Genomic DNA, 22,895 nt, shown 5'->3' on the forward strand with positions numbered 1-22,895 from the left:
TTACCTAGTCTGTGCCCCAACTTTACTGAGGCCCTTAGTCTCCTGGCCCCTCTACTTTTTCTTATCCATCAACCCACTCTGTTTCCCTTTGAAGCCACGTTAGATACATGGTCCATTATGTCAATCACTATCTCACCAACACCCTAAACTTACTGGTCTATTTTGTCCTTTTATCACTTTTACCTGGGGAAAAAGTCAATCCTAGAAGAACTCAACAGTAGCCCTTTTTCACATCTCTGCCTAGGCAGCAAAGCACGACTGGAGAAGAACCCCCCAGCCTAGCAGAGTCTTCTTCATGATCACCTCCACCCCTGAGGAATCCCACTCTCCTCTTGTCCACTCACCTTTCAGTCTCTGAACAACCATTTCAAACTTTCCTCTTCAAGTCTTTAGCCCCCATCTCATCCCTCTCTAGTGCCAGGTGTCTTTGTTCCTACTTCACAGAAGAAATAGAGGCCCTCAGGTGGGAAGTACCTCACTTCCTGCCACCTGCACCCATAACCCAGCCTGCACCTGTACTAGCTCCTGAGCCCATTCTCTGCACCTCCCTCCTGACAAAATGGAAGTGATGTCCCTCCTCCCTGAAAGGTCAGTTCCCTTCCCGAGGCCATGGATTCCAACCTTCTCAGAAAATGTGTGTTACCAACCATCTCACCTTTTCTAGCCTTGATCTGTTCCCCTCTAATGGATTCTTTTCATCAGCATCTAAACGTGCTCTAGTCGCTCCTATTCTTAAAAAATCCCGCTCCCAGACCCCAAATTTCCTTCCTGGTTCTACTCTTTTCCTCTCCTCCCCTTCACATCCAAACTGGTTGGGAGAGTTGTGCATAGTCATTGTTTGCCCTCATTCAGCACCTGTTTACTCATCAGCCCCGTCCAACTGGCATCCTCCCCTACTTCTCCTTTAAAACTATTTTTATCAAAGTATCCAGTGGCCTCCACGCCCTTAAATCTCATGGACACTGCTGAATTTTCACAGTATTTGACCTCTCAGTAGACTTTAGCCAATTTAACCTTCCTTCTTTGGGAAAAACTATTTTTTCTTGGTATCTAAGCAGCCATATACTCTCCTGGTTTTTCTCCCACTTCCATGGCTCAATTTCTCTGTCCCTTTGCAGATTTTCCTCTTCTAATTGACCTTTAAACATTGGAACTGCTCAGGTTCAACCCTGGATCCTCTACTTTTCTCACTCTACACGGTCTGCCTAAGTCATCTCACCCACCTTCATGGCCTCATCTCTATGCTCTCAAATTTGTACAACAGCTCAGACTTTTCTCCAATCTCCAGAGCTTCTCGACTGCCTGCTTTACATCTCTGCTTAGATGCCACAAACACATTTATTTAGAACTAAACTCATGGCCTTTCCTATCATGCCAGAGATCTTGCATTTTCCCCTCCAGATCCGCTTTCAACCCAGGAGGCTGATTTAGTTGACTATATCCACTGGCTCCCTTGCCTCTGGCTTCCACTTGGGTTTGGCCACTGGGATCCCTGGGAAGAGGTTGGAAACTGGGGAGAGAGGGAGGTCAAGGTGTTCACTCCCTTAGCTCCCTGTCTGTGAGGTTGCCAGGAGCTGCCTGATTCCCTTGACTGAAGGTCGCTGCTTCTCTTAATGGGGCGTCTCTGCATGACCCTCCTCCTCAAGTCTAGGGCAGTTCTGCTCAGCTGCTACCAGCTCCTGGTTATTGCTTTCTCTCTTGTGATTTCCCTATATTCTGTCTACACCATTGTAAATAGTTCCCTCTTGAAATTATCCTCATTTGAACACCTGCTGTTTCTTTCTTGTACTCTGACTGATAGAGTAATTGATGTTAGAAGTTGCACCAGGAAATAGATCCTCATAATGTGCTTCTGGGATTGGGTTGATCATGTTTGAGGAGCTGAACGATAACGTTGGGAGAATGCGGAGGTTCAAAGGATGGAAATGGACGTTCGTCATCCGTGCATGCAGTAGTATCACAATCGTTCAGATGATCAGCGGCCATAGCATGGCATGAAGAGTAAGTGGAGGGCAAGACATGGGGAGATCAAGAGGCTGTGGCACTTAGTTGCTCTGTCGAAGGAAGTGATTTTAAAGATTATAGAGTCACCTAGGTTTTTCTTACAGCTCCAAAGTACATATATAGGCAAAAAGATAAGAGTATGAATATATATATGTACATATATATATATATATATATATATATAAAATATATTTAAGAACACTTGTAGAGAATCGAACCTCCATGGCAAACTTGAAGAAATCTCTTGTCCTCAAGTTCTTACCGTGAACAGCCAAGCCCTGGGTCTCATTGCAAGGGTTGCAGAGTTAAAGTGCCAATTAAAAGTTCAGCCTTTCTAGGTCTCTCATGCTAGTGTAAGGCACTGGTGGGACATGGATAAGGCTGAAAACTTTGAGCTGTAAATGTCCCTGAGCCTTCTTTCTGCAAAACAGTGTTTTCAGTGACTATACCTGGAGCAGTTGCCTCGAGAACTGCTGCTTATTCTCGGGCCCAAACTCTCTCTTCTCTGCCTCCAGCTCTGTAAGAAGAGTTAGATCTCAATATAGCCCATAAGGAGAAATAGAAAAGTCCTGCTCCAGGATAAAATAGTCTACCCACCAAAAGAGTTACAAGATCTTGACACATGGTATCTGGAGGAGTGGCAAGATCATATGTGGGAGGAGATTGTAAGGGTGTTGGGGGAAGATAGTAAGGCTCCATCAGGCTGAATGTATTGATATGGGATATCACCTAGGACTCAGGGTTGGCTCAAGCGCCAGGGAGTGGTGTGAATAGTATGTTGGATTAGATATTAGAGCCTGGAGTCTATGATGGTCTGTGGTTCTTTAGGTCAAAGTTCTGTCAATTCTCTGGCATAATGTAGAACAGTGGTTCAAACAGAGTGGTGACCACATCACCTGAGACCATCAACATCAACTGGGAATGTATTACAGAAATGGAAATTCTTGAATCTTACCCCAGATTTACAGAATTAGAAACTCTGGAGCTGAGGCCTGGGAATTTGCACTTTCAAAAATGAATCAGATGCCCATTAAAGTTTGGGAATCACTGGTGTAAAACAGATGTCAATGTGCTTACGAGTCACCTGGGGATTCTGTTAAAATGCAGATTCTGCTTCGGCAGGTCTAGGACAGGCCTGAGATTCTAATGTGCTCTCAGGTGATGCCAAGATGCTGCTAGTCTGTGAACTGCACTTTGAGCAGCAAGGCCGTAGGAGGGGAAGGAGTCTAGAGGCTCAGGGAAATGGGAATGTTGGAATGGATCAATTTCTCCACCCTATTCAACCATCACTTCTTCAAATGCCCTGGGATGGGCTTCCCTGGTCGTGCAGTGGTTGAGAATCTGCCTGCCAGTGCAGGTGACACAGGTTCGAGCCCTGGTCCGGGAGGATCCCACATGCCGCGGAGCAACTAAGCCCGTGCGCCACAACTACTGAGCCTGTGCTCTAGAGCCTGCAAGCCACAACTGCTGAGCCCATGCACCACAGCTGCTGGGGCCCGCACACCTAGAGCCCATGCTCCGCAGCGGGAGAGGCCCGCACACTGCAGCGAGGAGTGGCCCCTGCTCGCCCCAACTAGAGAATGCCCATACGCAGCAGCAAAGACCCAATGCAGCCAAAAATAAATAAATTAATTAATTTTTTAAAAATGCCCTGGGAGGACCCACCAAGGAAGGAAAAATGCATTGGTAAAGGGCACCAGAATCATTGAAGAGTTCTGAGGTGGCTCTCTGAAGGTCAGAAATAACAGGGAACTTCCCTGACAGTCCAGTGGTTAAGACTTGGCCTTCCAATGCAGGGGGTGCAGGTTTGATCCCTGGTCGGGGAGCTAAGATCCCAGACGCTTCACGGCCAAAAAACCAAAACATAAAACAGAAGCAAAATTGTAACAAATTCAACAAAGACTTTAAAAATGGTCCATATCAAAAAAAATCTTAAAAAAAAAAATTACAGTGCTGATGTGGCAGTGAAATTGGTTTCTGTGGTCTCTGGTTTCCATCAGAGACAAGGTAAATGCAATTACCTTAATAAGCCAAAGGGATGGAGAAATAGAGTTTTGTATGCAGGGATGTGTGGCAATCAATGGTTAATTGATCACCTAAAATGAACTGGATGGGCAGTGTACTAAGTTACTTCCTTACAAATGTAGGGAGAAAAATTCTGGCTGTGCTGGGCAGAGACCAAACCTGCATCATCATATTGGGAATATATAGCTCCTTATCCAGTTCCCAGACCTAAGCCAGTTTGCAGACCAAGAACCTTTTGAGAAAGGACCCTGCAACTTACCTCAAGCCTAGAGGGACAAGTGACCATTTATCAGGGTGACTGAGTACTGGGGAAAGGGTACTTATCCATCTCCTTGGGGGATTGTTATTGAGCTTATGCTGATCCCTAGATCAGAAATGCCATCTGGGTTCACTAGAGGAAAGGCTATTGAGATCAGATGATAGAGCCTTGACTTGAACTAACAAGGGGTCCAGCCAATGTGATCCCCTGTCCCAGAATGGATAGTTCAAGGAGATGTCCTCAGGAAATGGAATGCTCCCCACGGTGGTTCCCTGAGAGCTATGATGGCAGTGCCACCGCCTCCCTGATAAATGATAAGTGCCCTACTCCAAATAGCAAACCAAAAGCAATATTTTATTCCTGTCCCCACTGGGAAACCCCCAAAGCATCCCTCTCCAGCTTCCCTCTTACTCTCGACTCTGCGTTTCTTCTCAGGATACTCTTCCCTCGCTCAACCCTTCCCTCGATGCCTGTTCCGCTGCAGACCGCTCCCCTTTCTACATCCTTCTGTTCCTCTCTCAGGCTCCTGTGCTTCGTTGCCTTCACTGAAACTTGCCCCTCCACTGAGCACCTCCTTGGGCCCAGTTTGCTTGAGGAGATACAGCTTATACTCTAGGGCAGTTGGTTAACCCTCATGTTGGTGTATTTAGTCTCTCCTTACAATTAAAAAATACTTAAATCACAGAAGTCAGACATGTTGGTTGTAAAACACTGCACCAATACAGACTAAATACAGACTAAAAATGGACTCCCTTTTCCCTTCCGTCCTCAGAGATAAGCAGTGTTAAATTTTCTATTTACTCACATGCACACACAAGCCGAAATATGGCTTTGTTTGTTTATCACAAATAGGATAATACCGTACCTATTATTTGGTGACATGCTTTTCTCACTCAACACTATATCACAGACCTCATATTACATCATATAGATCCACCTTATAGCTTTTTTTAATTAAACTTTATGTTTTGAAATAATGGTAGATTCACAGGCAGTTGTAAGAAATAATACAGGGAGATCCCATATACCCTCTAGCAAGTTTCCTCCGATGTAACATCTTGCAAAATTATAGTACAGTATCACAACTAGGATATTGATATTGATACAATCCATCAATCTTATTTGGACTTCCCTAGTTTTACTTGCACTCCTTTGGGTGTGTGTATGTGTGCGGGTGTGTGTGTGTTCTATGCAGTTTTATCACGTGTGCAGTTTCCTGTGGGAACCATCACAGTCAAGGTACAGAGCAGTTCCATCACCATGAGGCTCCTTGTGTTGCCCTTTTATACCCACCCCCCTGCCCTCCTGCACCTTCCCTCACTCCTAACTCCTGACAAGCACTCATCTGTTCTCCATTTATATCCTTTGATCATTTCAGAAATGTTCTATAAATGTAATCATATAGTTTATAACCTTTGGGAATTGGCTTTTTCGTTTAGCATAACTCCCTGGGGATTCATCCAAGTTGTGTGTATCAACTTTTTCTTGCTGAGTAGTATCCATGATGTGGATATACCAGTTGGTTTAACCACTCAACCGCTGAAGGACAGCTGGATTGTTTCCAGTTTTTGACTGTTATGAATAAAGTTGTTTTGAGCATTCATGACAATTTTTGTGTGAACATGAGTTCATATTTCTGTGAGATAAATGTCCATGAGTATAATTGCTGGGTTGTATGGTAATTGCATGTTTAGGGGAAATGGGCACACTCATATGCTACAGATATAAGTGTAAAGCAGAACAATATTTTAGGAGAGTAAATGGGCAGTGTTTATCATTTTTTAAAATGCATATACATTTTAACTCAATTTTGCTTCTAGGAACCTATCTTATAGAAATATTTGTGTGTTTGCTAAAAGATACATGTACCAGGATGTTCATTACAGCATTGTTTGCACTGGGAAAAAATTTAAAACAACCAAAATGGCCATATAATATTGTATGCTATACCTCTTTCTATTTTTATTTTTGCCATTGAGTAGGTGCAAACTGTCATCTTGTTTTTGTTTTTTTTTTTGAGAATGAGACTTTTATTTATTTATTTATGGCTGTGTTGGGTCTTTGTTTCTGTGCGAGGGCTTTCTCTAGTTGCGGCGAGCGGGGACCACTCTTCATCGCAGTGCACAGGCCTCTCACTATCGCGGCCTCTCTTGTTGCGGAGCACAGGCTCCAGACGCGCAGGCTCAGCAATTGTGGCTCACGGGCCTAGTTGCTCCGCGGCATGTGGGATCTTCCCAGACCAGGGCTCGAACCCGTGTCCCCTGCATTAGCAGGCAGATTCTCAACCACTGCGCCACCAGGGAAGCCCTGTCATCTTGTTTTAATTTGAAACTCCTTCTGTAGGAACTAGAGTTTAAGCATTTTTTTCCCCAAGATTTTTATTTGTATTTCTTCTTCTGGCCTAATCTTCACGTTCTTTGCACAAAATACACACGTGAGTGATTGTTCTTTTATTGATTTTTTTTTTTTAATTTTAGTACACATACTGATGAGTTTAGTACACAAACTCATCTTTTTTTTTAGTTTTATTTATTTATTTATTTATTTATTTATGGCTGTGTTGGGTCTTCGTTTCTGTGCGAGGGCTTTCTCTAGTTGTGGCAAGTGGGGGCCACTCTTCATCGCGGTGTGCGGGCCTCTCACTATCGCGGCCTCTCTTTTTGCGGAGCACAGGCTCCAGACGCGCAGGCTCAGTAATTGTGGCTCACGGGCCTAGTTGCTCCGCGGCATGTGGGATCTTCCCAGACCAGGGCTCGAACCCGTGTCCCCTGCATTGGCAGGCAGATTCTCAACCACTGCGCCACCACGGAAGCCCTTGTTCTTTTATTGATTTTTAGGCATTTTTATACAGTTGATATTGTGGTGTTAACCCCTTACCTGTTGGCCTGCTGCTTGACCTTTGCAACCTAAAACTTTTAGATTTCTGTGAGAGCAAATCTGTCACACTTCCCTTTAAGGCTTCTTGTCTTGTTTGGGTAGAGGCCTTCCTACCTCCCATCGTGGTTTCATTCCTATTTTATTAGAGTTACGCTATAACATTAGTTTGTAAGATGCCTCAGATCCTTTTGAAAGAGACAAGAGATACATAGATCCCATAAATAAAGAAAAATGCTGTGTGCAATCTGAGAAATAATTTTTATTTATTCATAACTGTCATGTTCCTTGACAAATATAATTCTTGCTGTGCTGTATACATGTTAGAGTGATGCCGGAAGGAGTAATTATATCATAACTTTAAAGGATTATGAACACCGCAGGGAATGGTGCTGTTTAAACACGTTGCTAATACTGTGTTTGCACATTTTTCAATCTGCTCCAATTACATCCACGTGGCTCGGCAGCCTGGCTTGGACTGGCCTCCTCTGAGAAGGATGGAGAATGTGAGGAGGTCAGAATCTTAATCCACGAGAGGTTGTTTAGGCAAGGAAGTCATTTATCTTGCTGTGGACACAATGAAGAGCTCGCCATCCAGCAATTTGTAATTGATCACAGTTATGTTGCCCAGTGTGGGGCAGGGGAGGGAAATGAAGGAAGGTGTTTGGTCAGAAGATGAGCACAGCTCTCGGAGTGTTTAGTCAGGTCCCCAATTTAGGTTGATTTAGCAACAGCAACAAAAATGAAGTCATTCAGAAGAACCCCAAATGAAACAAAGACATGAAAATGGAGATTTACTCCACATGTTGTGGGTTGATGTTTCCTTGGAAGGAGCGGTCAGGAATTTTTGAGCCTTAAAGCAACCACATATTTAAGTCATTTAACTAATTTAGACATGCTTGCTGCTACCACAAAGAAAATAAATTATAGTGAGCTCTAGCCTGATGACTAAAAAGCCAATTCACCGAAAATGGAAGAACGTTGATGGTACTCATATTAGGTAATCGGTACAGTATGTTAGCCCTAGTGGTCTGGTTAACCAAATGAATGCACATTTAGTGAAATTCGGTATAATCTTTTCCTAGAACTACCCCACTCAGTTACGGCGAAATAGGTTCTACTAATCACAGGCTGCATAACTTGGAGATTAAGCATGGTTTGGCAGACAGAGATGCTTTTTATTATATCGTTTGGTCTTTTGTGGAGCATAACGGAAGACGTGTCAGCGAGGCTAATGTGGTTTCTTTCTTTGCTTTAGGAATCCACTTAAGAGTTTAAGTGATCACAGGACTTGAACAAACTTCAGTGCTCATTCAGTCAACTCCTTTCATTTTACAAAAGAGGAAAGAGGAGAAAAAAGGCTGTGACTTGTCTGAGGTCATATAGTGAGTTCATGACAGCCTGGATGATACTTGGGTCTTCTGACGCCCAGGCCTGTGTTCTTAACATTGTAAGAAAATGCACACTCCAAAAGTCCAGGCTGGCTGGGACCTCTGGCCCAATTTCAGGTAACTCAAGACATTTTCAAAATCTTTCCTGGATGTAAAGCCATGTTGAGTTAATTCCATTGAGCAACTGGAGGAATGAAGAAGGGATCCAGAAACTAGGTCTCTGAACTTAAGGTTAAAGCTTTAGTCATTTTTCCTTCTTTTTGGAGCTGACTTGGACTCTTTGTTTCAGATGAAGACCAAGATGTGGTCCCTGTTGTGGAGAAGCCAGGTCACCTTCCTCTGCTCTCTCTTGCTTGCTCTCATTTGCTGGTGGCTTTGTAATTAGGAACAACGCACCATGGGCTGAAGGTTGGGGAACTCTGAGCTGGGGGTAGGAGTGTCACAAAAGAGGGGAAAAAGGTAGCTAAATGCTGATTGAGCACTTAAAATTTTTTAATTTGCGATTTTTCTTTATGTATTTTGGAACCTGTAATTTCCCCCCGACTCTCAGATATTTCCTAAGGCCCTGAGAAGCTCACGGGCCCTAGGCACTATGCTTGTAGAGCCTGTGAGATGGGGACTCGGAAAGGAGTGCCAGCCGGGTTCTGTGATCTTCTCTTCTTAGTTTCTGCAGTCCCCACCCTTCACATCCACCCAGGACTCCCTCAGTCAGGGTTGACTGCACGGTAAAGGGATCACGGAGTGACTCAGACTTGCTGAAAATGACAGACAGTTTAGCAAACATTGAGTCATACGATCTCATCTTATTCAAGTCCATTGGAAAACAGGTTAGCAAATCAGGTTTTATTGTCCTGTCAAATTCCCTTTCCCTCCCCACCCTGTAGGCCCAGGCCAGTGTTCTTTCACCACTTCTTTCCTAATTAACATCCTGGTGTGAAAGGAATGCTGTTGAAGGCAGGGCTGTGGTGAACATGCAGTATTTCTTGGGCTACACGACATCCATTCCCCCTCCCTGACGGCATCTGATTTCTTTTAGGGAATCACCTCCTCCCCACGTATGCAGTCGTAGTGGGGTATAAACCCAGGTGCCTATCCCCCTATGGAAACTCTAGGAGAGACCTGATTTTGCCTCTCCCAGCCCTGAGGGTGGACATATGGTCTAAGCCAACAAATCTGATAAGCTCTTCTGGAACTTTAACCTGGAACTCAGGAATAGCTGGCAGGAAGCCACGCTGAATAGGCTGAAGTGTCTGTTCCTGACCTCTTAGACCCTCCTCGATTCCTGCTCATCTCAAGCCTGGCCCTTGAGACTCCTGTCCATTCTCTGAGTACCCAGATGGCTTTTAATACATTCGCACTTAGTTATCTTAGCTTGAACTGGTTTCTGTTGCTTGCAACCAAGAATTCTGGTACAAGATCCCTTTCTGGCTAGGCCATCACAGGTGGGTCTGCAGTGTTATCTTCACATCTACCCTGTCTAGAGTATTCTAGAATTAGCCTAAATTAGCTCTTTCTTCCACTGGTGACACAGCCTCCAGGATCGGTTTTTTAAAGCTGGTACTAATAGAATATATTCCTCTAGCTTTCTAGCCCTTACAGTTTCTTGTTATTCAAACAAACACAGGACAAAACTCATCAGGACTCCACTCCCATAGCTATCACTGATATGAGGGCTCCATTCTCCTGCTCAGAACTCCCAGCTCAGGAATCCACCTCTCTCAGGCAAACATATCACAAATATTTCTCTACCAGAATAGCTAAAATTAAAAAGACTGACAACACCCAGTGTTTGCAAGGATGCAGAGCAACTGCAACTCTAATATATTTGCTGGTGGGAATGCAAAATGATACAGTCACTTTTGGAAATCTGTCTGACAGTTTCTAATAAAGTTAAATATATGCCTACTCTTTGGCCTAACAATCCCACTTCTAGATATATATCGAAGAAAAATTAGTGCATATGTTTACGAAAAAACTTGTATAAGAATGTTCATAGCTACTTTATTCATAATAGCCAGAAACTAGAAACAACCCAAGTGTTCATCAACAGAAAAATAAAGAAATTGTAGTATATTCATACAATGGAATACTAAGCACCAATAGAAAAGATGGATAACTCATACATGTAACAATGTGTATGAATCTCAGAAAAACTGTATTGAGCCAAAAGCTAGGAATTCACATGACTCCATTTACATAAAGTTTGAAGACAGGCAGAACTAATCCATGGTAATAGAAGTCAGAACAGTGATTATCTTTGTGGGAATATTGACTAGGAAGAGGCACAGGGAGCCTTCTGGAGTACTGGAAATATATTTAATCTAAGTGGTAGTTACATGGATGTATAAACGTGTAAAAATCCATTAAGCTGTACACTTAAGACTTGTATGCTTTATTGTATGTGTTATACGTCAGTGAAAAAGATAAAAAGAAAAGGTAAAAGAAGAAAATGATCACATGGACATCAGCAGTTCTATAATTTAAATGTTTTGTTAATTCTGCATCCAGTCAAATTAGATGTATCCCCAGTTGTGTGTATGATGTTCAGGAGAGAATGGAAACCTTTTGTACTTTTCCCCTCTGTGCTTTGTTACATCAAAGCATTAGGAAGCTAATATGTTTCCCCTTCCAGGAGGATTTATATGTTCAAAGGAAAACCATTGGGAGAAAGTAATGATTAACACAAAGGAATGACCGGTTCAATGGTGGGCTTTCAGCCATCAGTAGAGGAGGTATTTCAGGTCAAGGGAGGGTCAAGGGAAGCTCCTAGCATATTCCACACTGAATGGGTAGAAGTGAGCAATAAACTCCTAACAGTCATTTCTGCTGATCTACTGGTATGGTCAACAGCCTTTGGTGTTCCGCTTCTGTGATGGAAAAATCAACTGGCTTGTTTCCAACAGCCGAGAGGAAGTGTTTGTCTCCTGGGGTCAGTCTTTTCCTTTAAAGCTGGGGGGGAGGGTGGGTCTCTCGAGCAGCTTTCCATCTGCATTGAGAACGTGGACAGAAAGCAGGAAAAAGAGAGGCCAGGATAGAGGATGCTGAAATGAGTGTGAAAGTGGAAAATCACGGGAGAAAGTGAGTACAGGGCAGCGCCATGGGCAACAAACAGAAGACACAGCAGGAGCAAGGAGAGGGGAAGGGAACCCGGCAGAGAGTGCAGTGAAAACGCAGTCGGTGTGAGTGGACGAGACCCCGAAGCCAGGGCCACTGTGCCCTTGGCACCTGCAGCCTGTGAATCTCTGTGCCCCTCGGGAAGCGGCTGGGTGGGTGAGCTGTCTCCTGGCTTCTTCCTCTCAGACTCTGAGCTCGCCCCTCCCTCCGCTGTGCCTACAACATAAAACCTCATCTGATCACATTAATCCCCAGATTAAAATTATCTAATAGCTTGACATGATCTCTTTAAAAAGTCCAAGCTTCTTAATGTGGCTTACAAGAGCCTTTCATGACACATCCCCGCTCGTTCCTCCACCCACATCTATTTTGTGAATAATGAGTAAATGTGTTAGTAAATTTTAGTTACAATCCTGTTCACAGAATCTGGCTGTCTAGTTCCACTTGAAGAATCCTAGGAGGGTATCGACTGTATTTACCCGGCCCAACTCCAGGAGAACACTGTGAGAGAGCTCCTGAAACAGGTGCCCTGCAGGACTTGATCCCTCCAGCCGGGACGACCTGCACCCTTCCCTGCTGAGCGGGCGCAGGAAGTTGGGATTGCCTAATTGAGGTTTGGCTAAAGAGATGCATCCTCACCCTCCGACTCTCATCCAGGACCCTTGTTCTGACAGCAAGTTCTCTCTTCTACCTTCCAAATCCTGGCTGCCCTTCAAGACTCACCTCAAATACCACCTCCATTATAGCCCACTCAGGCTCAGGAGTAAGGTTTTCTGGTATTTTGGCAGCAGACCTGGTCTGGGGGCAAAAGGAAGATCTTAGGACCAGAAGCTGACAGGCCTTGGGGTGGTAACGTGAGTGGGTGCTAGTGGCCTAAGGTCCAGTTTCCAGGGGCCAAAAGCAGACTAACAGCTTAGTTTCCATAAGCATCAGTCAGTAACCTGGAGGGTCCAGCTTCCTGCTGGGGCAGAGAGGCAGACGGTTCCAGCAGAGGGCGACAGCTGAAGTTAAGGGACAAGTCTCGTCAGTGTGGCTCCAGGTAACCAGCTCCCTTAGAGCAGGACCCCACCTGGGGATGTGGAACTACAATTCCAATTCCAAAGCCTGAGGGAAGAGGCAGGCAGGAGCAAGGCAAGATGTCAGGGCCCCAGCCTGGATTAGGAAAGTGACTCAGATCCCAGCCATGCAGGCCAAACGGACCCACCAGGGAGAGCTCAGAGAAGGTGGAAATTCCAAGGGCCCCAGGTGGTAAAGGCCCATGGACACTGCCGCAGTGAACTATCAACAAACTATTCATTCCAGCCTGACCAGCTGTTAGTCATCCCAGCTACAGCTCAAGGACTAGGTATGGCTGAGCTTGATGGGGAGGGGTGCTGTGAGCTGCAGCCATTCTGGGCTGGGAGAGGCAGGTGCTGAGCCTTCTCTGGGAACCTGCCCCACGCACCCCACACCCCTCAACATAGTTGCTGGTGCCTCTCCTCACTTTTTCTGTATCCTCCTACTGTAAGTAACCCCTGCAGCATGTAGCAGAGGGCCAGGCACACACAGTGAATGTGAGTTAAGTTGGACTGAATTGCATTTAGGTGCTTGGCAGTGCAGGCCTTGATGTGGGCTCTGCTGTCTAAAGGAACCCTTTCCCTTGTGTCTTATATTGCTGATCAGGACGGTCACTTCCCATTCTCCTGGGACCCATAAAGAAGTGGAGGACAGTACGTGTACCCCACACCCGCCTTCCTCTGCCATCTCCGGGTTCAGCGCCTCAGCAAAAGTGATCTATTCCTTCTTCCTTTCTGCCCCTAACGTCAGTGGAAAAACTTGATCTGGTTGCCATGGAGACCAGCCACTGACTTCAGAGTGCCTGTTTATTAAAGATGAAAGTAATGCATGCCTGGCTGATCTGAGCAGCTGTCAGAGAGAGATTCGGCTGTTAGCAAAGAAAGTCACTAATTTCGAGGCATAATCACTCAAGAGGGAGACGGCCCCCCTTCATCTTCCAAGTGGAGCTGAGCAGTGTGGGTGAGATCTGCCCCAGCAAACATTTCTTGTTCGGGTTTTTTGTTTGTTTACTTTATGATTAATATGGTAACTGTACTTCTTTTCCCCCTTATTTCCTACTAAAATATATAGACTTTCAGTGGTGTGATAGATTAATTAGGCTTTGTGGGCAGGCTGAGGAAACCCAAACCCTCTCATGACGTCGTTTCCTTTGGAAAACGTATTCTGAATTCCATGCCACCTACTTTCCAATGAGCTTGTCTGTTTATTCATTCAACAGTCTCCACCAGGTGTGTGAGAAGAAAAGAGGTGGTGTTGAGAGATACAGAGAGCAGACTTGTTGTGTTCTGTGTGTGCCTGGACAGATGGGAGAGAAGCGGGCGCCTTCCCAGGGAGACGATACATTCGAAGAGAGGTGGGGAGTCTCCCGTCTCCCAGCCAAAGGAGTTGTGCGATCAGAAAATCAGTCCATTTGCTTCTGCTTTTTGTTCTTTTCATTCGTTCAATGATAAAATCTGAGAGAAAATTTGAATTCCGAGATCCATTATTTTGATTCACCAAGTATTCTCTAAAACCGGCGAAGCAAACCGGGTTAACTCCTGCTTGGTTGTAAAGGAACAGCACGGTCCCCACTGCAGCGCTTTAAGATGAACAAACCGACCAGGGAGGCTGAGTGTTCAGAGAAGAGGCAGCTGGTAGCTGGTCCTTACGTCTAGAAACAAAGATCTAGCCCAGCTGTCTGGTCAGAATCCAGCCAAGTCTCTCATCCTTTCTGACCTCAGTTTCCTCATCTGAAAATGAAGTAATGAGCAAGCTGATCCTTTCCAGTTCTAAATTTTCTTTTGTTCTTGGTAGGGATTGTAAGTGTAGGTCTCCATAAAGAGAAAGGGCTCCTAACCTTGGACAGCTGAGCAAGGCTTAACTCTGGGTCTAGGTCCCTGTGAACCAAGGACAACCCACGCCTCTGGTCAAGGGGGTGTCAGGCCAGGGCAAGTGCTTGTTTCTAGTCTCTCTGCAGCGATGGCCAGGCATTTACGTGGTGGTCTAGGCAGCAGCTTCCACCCCGCTTCTCCTGAGCTGCCTGGTCCGTGGGAACAAAGAGTTTGCAGCTAAGGAATGGAGGTGGGTGTTGTCAGTGCCTTCAGAGCCCAGATCTGCCTGGAGCTCCAGGAAGGAAGCCTCTGGGCAGACAGGCCTCAGAAGTGCCAGTAGCCACCCCACTGAAGCTTTCATTTCTCACCCTCTCCATTCGTAAGGCGAGCAAAACTGCTGTCTCATGTCACTGAAATGCCTTCTCCTGAGCTCTTGCTGGAACCATGTTTCTCCAAAGGACATGCATGGGTCTTATGTTTACATGTTTCACTGAGAGAAATTTGAATCCCATTCATGCGATGCCAAGGCAAGTTATAACACATTTTTTACACATTGATTTAAAAATTTTTTATGCCAATTGTATAAAACAGTAGGGAAAGGGAATAATATGCATTCATTCATCCATCCATTCATTTAACAATGACTTATGGTAGGCACTTACTATGGGCCAGGCACTGTTCTAAGTACAAACCTGCCCTCAAGGGGGATACATTTATTTTTCTTAAAACCAGCTTTATTGACATGTAATTTCTATACAATAAATTCACCCATTTTAAGTGTAAAGTTTGATGCATTTTTAAATTTTTAAATTGAAGTATAGTTGATTTATAATATTGTGTTAGTTTCAGGTGTATAGCATTGTGATTCAGTTTTTTGTTTCTTGTTTTTTGGGTTTTTGGGGGTTTTTTTTGAAGATTATATTCCATTATAAGTTGTTACAAGGTATTGGGTATAATTCTCCGTGCTATAGGTAAATCCTTGTTGCTTATCTATTTTATGTATAGTAGTTTGTATTATTTTTTAGATTCCACATGTAAGTGATATCATGTAGTATTTGTGTTTCTCTGACTTATTTCACTAAGCATAATATTCTCTAGGTCCATCCATGTTGCTGCAAACAGTAGTATTTCATTCTTTTTTATGGCTGAGTAATATTTCAGTGTGTGTGTGTGTGTGTGTGTGTGTGTGTGTGTGTGTGTATTTGCAAGCCAATTGTCTGTTGATGGGCACTTGGGTTGCTTCCATGTCTTGGTTATTGTAAATAATGATGCTGTGAATATTGTGGGGCATGTATCTTTTTGAATTAGTGTTTTTGTTTTCTTTGACTATATACTCAGGAGTGGAATTGCTGGATCATATGGTAGTTCTATTTTTAGTTTTTTGAGGAACCTTCATACTGTTTTCCATAGTGGCTGCACCAATTTACATTCCTACCAATAATGTACAAGGGTTCCCTTTTCGCCACATCCTCTCTTGTATTTACTGTTTGTAGACTTTTTGATGATAGCTATTCTGACTGGAGTGAGATGATACCTCATTGTGATTTTGATTTATATTTCTCTAATAATTAGTGGTGTTGAGCATCTTTTCATGTGCCTGTTAGCCATCTGTATGTCTTCTTTGGAGAAATGTCTATTCAGGTCTTCTGCCCATTTTTTGATTGGGTTGTTTGTTTTTTTAATATTGAGTTGTATGACCTGTTTGTATATTTTGGATATTAACTCCTTGTAGGTCACATCATTTGCAAATATTTTCTCTCATTCCGTAGGTTATCTTTTTGTTTTGTTGATGGCTTCCTTTGCTGTGCAAATGCTTTTGTATTTGATTAGGATCTATTTAATTTTGCTTTTATTTCTTTTGCCTTGGGGGATTGATCTAAGAAAATATTGCTCTGATTTATGTCAAAGAGTTTTCCCTATGTTCTCTTCTAGGAGTTTTATGGTGTCATGTCTTACATTTAGGTCTTTAAACCATTTTGAGTTTATTTTTGTATATGGTGTTCTTTTTTAAAAATTTTTATTTATTTTTTGGCTGTTTTTGGCTGTGCGCGGGCTTTCTCTAGTTGCAGCGAGCAGGGGCTACTCTTCATTGTGGTGCATGGGCTTCTCATTGCGGAGCACAGGCTCTAGGCGTGAGGGCTTCAGTAGTTGTGGCACACGGGCTTAGTTGCTCCGCGGCATGTGGGATCTTCCTGGACCAGGGCTCGAACCCGTGTCCCCTGCATTGGCAGGCGGATTCTTAACCACTGCGCCACCAGGGAAGTCCTGTGAGGGAATGTTCTAATTTCATTGATTTACATGTAGCTGTCCAGCTTTCCTAGCACCACTTGTTGAAGGGACTGTCTTTTCTCCATTATATATTCTTGCCTCCTTTGTCGTAGATTAATTGACCATAAGTGTGTGGGTTTATTTCTGGGGTCTCTATTCTGTTCCATTGATCCAAGTGTCTGTTTTTGTGCCAATACCTCACTGTTTTGATTACTATAGCTTTGTAGTATAATCTGAAATCTGGAAGGGATATACCTCCAGCTTTGTTCTTTTTTCTCAGGATTGGCTTGGCAATTTGGGGTCTTTTTATGATTCCATATAAATTTTAGGATTATTTTTTCTAGTTCTGTGAAAAATGACATAGGTATTTTGATAGAAATTGCTTTAAATCTGTAGATTGCTTTGGGTAGTATGACAATATTAATTTTTTCAATCCAAGAACATAGGACATCTTTCCATTTCTTTGAATCATCTTCAGTTTACTTTATCAGTGTTTTATAGTTTTCAGTGTATAAGTCTTTCACCTCCTTGGTTAAGTTTCCTAGGTTTGTTTTTGTTTTTGTTTTTGTTTTTTGAGGTGTTTTTAAATGGGATTTTTTCCCTTTCTCCTTCTGATATAACCACCACCGCAGTCAAGATATAGAGCACTTCCATCACCTCAAAAAGTTTGCTTGGCTGCTTTGCAGTCAATCCCCTCCCCCCACCCTCAGCACCTGGCAACCACTGATCTGCTTTCTGTCCCTATAGTTTGCCTTTTCTAGCATCATATAAGGAACATACTTTTCAATAGCAAATACAGCTAAAAAAATAAATAGGCATGTGCACTCCCAAATGAGGCAAGAGCTTTGAGATGGGACACACAGACTGTGCTATTGGAGCACAAAAGTGATGTCAAGAAGGGACTTCCAAGCTGAGTGCTGAAGGCTAATAGCAGTTAATCAGGTGAGGAGGAGTGAGAGTAAAATGTGTTCCAAGCTGTGGGAATAGGGATACATGAGGCCAAGAGGAGGGAGAGTGCAATTCAGGTTCGTCCAGGACCTAAAAGTTTTCATAGCTCAAGGTTGGAATATGAGGGGGTAGGAGTGGTAAGTCAAGAATCCGAAGAGATAAACCTTCAAACAGAGAAGGTCTTGTTTGGTCCTTAGTCCCAGATGGGGGGGAGCCATTGCAGGATCTTAAGCAGGAAAGTGAGGGGATCAGAGTTGTATTTTAGAAGGATCACTCTCTCTGCATGTAGGAAGCATGGCAGGCAAGGCAGGAGGCAGAGCCTGATTAGGGGCTGGTGCAGTGATCCAGGTGAGAGGTGCTAGCAGACTGGGCTGGGGCAGTGGCAGGTGGTGGGAATGAAGAGAAGCAGGTAAATATGGGAGAGATTTAGGAGGCAGCAGTAAACAGACTGGGGAACTTACTGGAAGTGGAGCGAGTGAGAGAGAAAGGCATCAAGGAGGACTCCGTGGCTTCTAGATTGGATGCCTGTGAGGAAGATGGTGGCATTCGCTGAGACAGAGCACGGTCAGTGGAGCAGGGCTGGAGGGGCGGGGAGAGGAGACGACGGGCTCTGCTTGGGAAGCGTCGAGTTTGGGGGCATCTAGGAAAATGACTTCCACAGTTGGATATGTGTGTAGAGCTCAGGAGAGAGATCCTCACTGAGATTTCTCTGTAAACTAGCTTCCGGGTTCTTCCATAGAATTGACCTACAAAAGAAGGACTAAAGGTTTCATCCTGTCAAGTGGAACATTTGTTCATAGGAATAGAATTTGCTTCTTGTGTAGTTAGGCCTAGGGAGATTTGTTCCCACGTTAGGAAACTTATAAAACCTGTGAAAGTGTTACCAACTTCCAATGAATGACCTTTGCCCCGCTCCCCTTTCCCAGTACAACCCGGGAGTCAACACTTGAGTATCTTTTTGATGAGGAAGCAGAAATGGAGTGAAGTGGGCACACCAAGGCCAATCATACCTGAGCTTTCTAATCCTAAATTACCCAGGGGCCTGGATGTTATATGTTCCATGACGCTGACAGTATTTGGTTGCATCTACAAAATGAAGCCCACAGACATGTTTCAATAAACTGAGTGGATTAGAGGGTCAAAAGAAACCCTTTTCTCTTCCAACCTCCTTTTCTCTCTCAAACCGAAAGACATTAAGGAAATTCATTTCAATTTTTTTGTTGTTTGTTCTGTTTTGTTAAAGGAAGGCTGGAGAAACCTAATCCTAGGTGCTGCCATTGAGGCAATGACACAGAACTATTTTGGTGCGGGGCAGAGGTTATAGGTTATTACAAGATATTCAATATAGTTCCCGTGCTATATGGTAGGTCCTTGTTGTTTATTTTATATATAGTGGTGTCTATCTGTTAATCCCAAGCTCCTAATTTATCCCTCCCCGACCCTTCCCTTTGGTAACCATAAGTTTGTTTCTCAGAAGCAGATAGTATTTTCTCTCATCTCAACAAGAACTCGGGCGACCGTGATTTTATCAGGCATGCGTCATTAGTCAGCTCATCAAAGTCTCACATGGGACTACCCTTAAGTAATCTGTGTTTCAAAAGTACCTCTCCCCTCTCCCTCCATAACCAAGAGGACGAGAAAGGGCAACTCAGTCCCTATGCAAACACCGTGACTCCTGAGACCGTGACTCTCTTGCCTGCCTGAGAACTCTAGTGACTTACATGTTTGGTTCTTTCTCTCCTTTGCACTGACATTCAGGCCTCGTGGCTGTTTATCAGCTGTCTGAGGCTATCTTAATAGATTTTTGCTTTCATTTATAAGTCACACTCTTCTTGCATCTGTTGCTGCGTTTTCCAAAGGAAATTCAATACCCACTTTTCTCATTATTTGCTCATCAGCTTGCTTACTCATCAAAAGACCAATGCTATTTGATATTTCAGAAGATTATTTTCCCTGTTAGGTGATGTGTCTAAGGGAAGGGGAGCTGGCCCCAGCGTCAGGTGACTGAGTTTTGTTCCCAGTTCTACACTTGACTCAATACATGCCCTTGGGCAAGTCACTAAGCCTCTTCGTGCTGTGGTCTCTGGGGATGAAATCTGCCAACTGCATCATGTGGATTTGAACCTTAGTGGCCTCCGGGATAAAAATACGAGGGAGCCAGGTGTCCATGTGGGCTCAAACTGATGGGAGGAGAATGACCACAGGAACTCAAAAATGTCCTTGAGCAGCAAATTCTGCAACAGGGTCAGGCCACATCAGTGCCCTTGGGCATTTGTCCAGTGGCCTGTGGGGTCAATTCTAGCACTTGTATTTTTCCAGAAAAAAGAAGGAACTGCTTTAACCTCCCAGTTTGTATATCCTGTCTACTCCGTGTCCCCACACCTCTGTACTTCCCCCGCCACGATGCTCACTCCTGATTGTTGCTATTTGCTTGATCACTTGCCTCCTGGATTGGAAGCTTCTCGAGGGAGGGGACCACGTCTGCCTCTTGCAACATTGTGTACCCTCAGTATCAAGCACATGCCTGGCAAATAGACGTTATGCCAGAAATATTTGCTGAATGGATGAATTCAACCGCAACAGAGTATCCCACTTCTGCATCACTGAGGTTGCCCATTCCTAGCCAAGATGTGGTGGGATCTGATGAACCCCATCTCCCCACAGTCCCGCCGTGATGTAATAATGAAAGTAGGTCTCAGACCAAGTGCTGTGACACACACATACATATTTATCAGTAAGAAGATCTAAAAATGTTCAAGCAGCTGGTTCTGTAAGCTCAGAGAAGTCCCAGCCCTCTGACCTTTTAGGTGCTCCGTCCACACTTTACATGAAAGGTTCTCTTGAGAGTGACAGGGCACTATTCTAAAGACCAGATTTTAAGGGAAGGGGAGCTGGCCCCAGCGTCAGGTGACTGAGTTAGACTGAGTTAGCATCAGGCAACCAGAATTGTCTGAATCCATGGCTGAACACAGGACAAGTTCCAAATCATGCCTCTGACGCCATTCTGAAAGGTGACTGGTAAAGGTCTGGCTAGAATCTTATTCTCAGCTTACATAAGAGTAGACAGAGAGTATAGCTCTGATGTTCTAGCCAATGCTCATGTCTTGAACACCATTAAGGTTTAACGGTAAAAGCCCATGTGTAATATCCTTTATGTTAATTAACAGATCTCTAATTTTGCCAACAGAAGCCATTTCTAGCATACATTTTGCTAATTAGCCAAGCTTCTGATTCCAGATAAAGATCATTAAAGCACTTGGGGCAACAACCTGAGTAAGTTTTTTATGGTGAACTAATGGACGCAACAGAAGTCGCTGAGACTTTTAAAGAGCAATTAAAATGGTCCATGGGGACTTCCCTGCTGGTGCAGTGGTTAAGAATCCACCTGCTAATGCAGGGGACACGGGTTCGAGCCCTGGTCCGGGAAGATCCCACATGCCGCCGAGCAACTAAGCCCACGAGCCACAACTGCTGAGCCCGTGTGCCACAACTACTGAAGCTGGAGCGCCTAGAGCCCATGCTCCACGACAGGAGAAGCCACCGCAATGAGAAGCCTGCACACTGCAACAAAGAGTAGCCCCCGCTCACTGCAACTAGGGAAAGCCTGCGCACAGCAACAAAGACCCAATGCAGCCATGAAAGAAAGGAAGGAAGGGAAGGGAAGGGAGAAAGAAAGAAAGAAAGGTCCATGAGACCCTGCTCTTTGAAAATGAAGAGGAGAGCAGCTGGGCCCTGGAGCTTTCCCCCTCACCGTTCTTAGTGTGCCTACCAACCCTCTGGGGGATTTGGTCTACTCGCTGGCTTCTCCAGGTGGCTCTCAGTCTGGGGGTTGTAACTGGGAGTAATTTACCTTCTGAGTTCCCTTACAACCTCCTTAGCTAAGTAGGTAATTTTGAGTCCCAGAGGAAGATATCAGAGGGGCCCCAGAATCTTTTGGTTCTACTGACCACTTGGAAGGTTCCTCACCTTCCTCCCTTTTTTCTGATAAATACTTACAGCAAACGTCAGCTGACACGTCATCTGTCATGGCTGCCCCGATTCTGTACAAACTGCTGCTGCTCCCTCCTTCTCTGGCCTCTGAGCTCTGGACATGGATGCACTGCTGACCCTCCGTGCCGGCCGGGAGCCTGAGCCACGTCACAGGTAGAGGTCTCAAGTTATTTGTGCCACTACTGACCCTTGGTGTTATTGCAGCTGATAAGTGTCCCCAGAGTTGTATCAGTGTCCTCCCCTCCACGTACGCAGGCGTGCCCCACGCAAATTCCATAAGAGTGGGCCTCAATCTTGCATGTCTGCTTAGCACTCCAGTTCCTCACTGGCATTAGTGGTTTGCTCCGAACTTAGACAACATGGAGATCCTGCCTTGCTCTGGTTGCTCCTCCCTATAGGACTAGAACCTACCTTGGTTATGATATAACCAATCACTGGCTGTCAGCAGACCCATCACCCAGAACCATGTTATCCTGCCTGACCGGCTGCCATGAGCCCATTTGGGTACAATACACAGCCTGAAGCTGCTAACTCCTCTGGATATTGCCCTCCTGGCTGCCGCTGGGGGAGGGAGCCCTGCTGACAAGGGGTTCCCCTACTCCCCATCCTACCTGGTTATGGGTTCGTTTTCCCCACCACCACCTGCACTGCCAAGCTTGCCCAGTGAATTTGGCTTGTAGTGTTACCACAGCAGAGGGTTAATTTTATATGTGTCTCTCTCCATGGTGAACAACTTATTCACATTATCTGTCATTCCCACTAACCCTGCTAGGGGAAACCCAAAGGAGCAGCTGTAAGTGGTTATGCTTTGTCCCGTATGACCCCACCCCTAGAGCTGATCAGTTCAGGGTGGACACCCAACCAAGAGGCAACCAATCAATAGGCTGGTCAGCAGCTCATTTCATAACCTGGCACACACATGTATAAAAGCTGGGTCAATCCCCATTTCTTTCTTAGAAATGTAAACAGGGAAATGTCAAGAGAAAACGACTTGGTAGGATGTTTAGAAACAAGAAAATAAGAGCTGAGGCCACAGTGAGTCATAATGAGCCCAAATTACAACATACTGAAACTATGAGAAAGCAGAAGTGATGGAGGAGAGAAGAGTTTCAAGCCCAGCAGAGACTGAGCTATAGGTCAATAGGCATGACTCCT

At 44.6% G+C, this 22,895-nt stretch overlaps 1 long non-coding RNA gene across 2 annotated transcripts in view; it reads left to right on the plus strand.

Annotated features, from left to right (window-relative positions):
• The window catches only part of LOC137769644 (uncharacterized), a 64,493-nt gene that overhangs the window by 14,316 nt on the left and 27,282 nt on the right, over window positions 1-22,895 (plus strand). Inside the window, exon 2 of one of the 2 annotated variants that reach the window (XR_011075022.1) lies at window positions 21,749-21,893. The exons of the other annotated variant lie outside the window; for it this stretch is intronic. This is a non-coding gene — a long non-coding RNA (uncharacterized lncRNA). The remainder of the gene's footprint in view (window positions 1-21,748; window positions 21,894-22,895) is intronic. 2 annotated transcript variants of the gene reach the window in all.

Source organism: Eschrichtius robustus, chromosome 9 (genome assembly GCF_028021215.1).
Source record: "Eschrichtius robustus isolate mEscRob2 chromosome 9, mEscRob2.pri, whole genome shotgun sequence".
NCBI classification, from domain to species: domain Eukaryota; kingdom Metazoa; phylum Chordata; class Mammalia; order Artiodactyla; family Eschrichtiidae; genus Eschrichtius; species Eschrichtius robustus.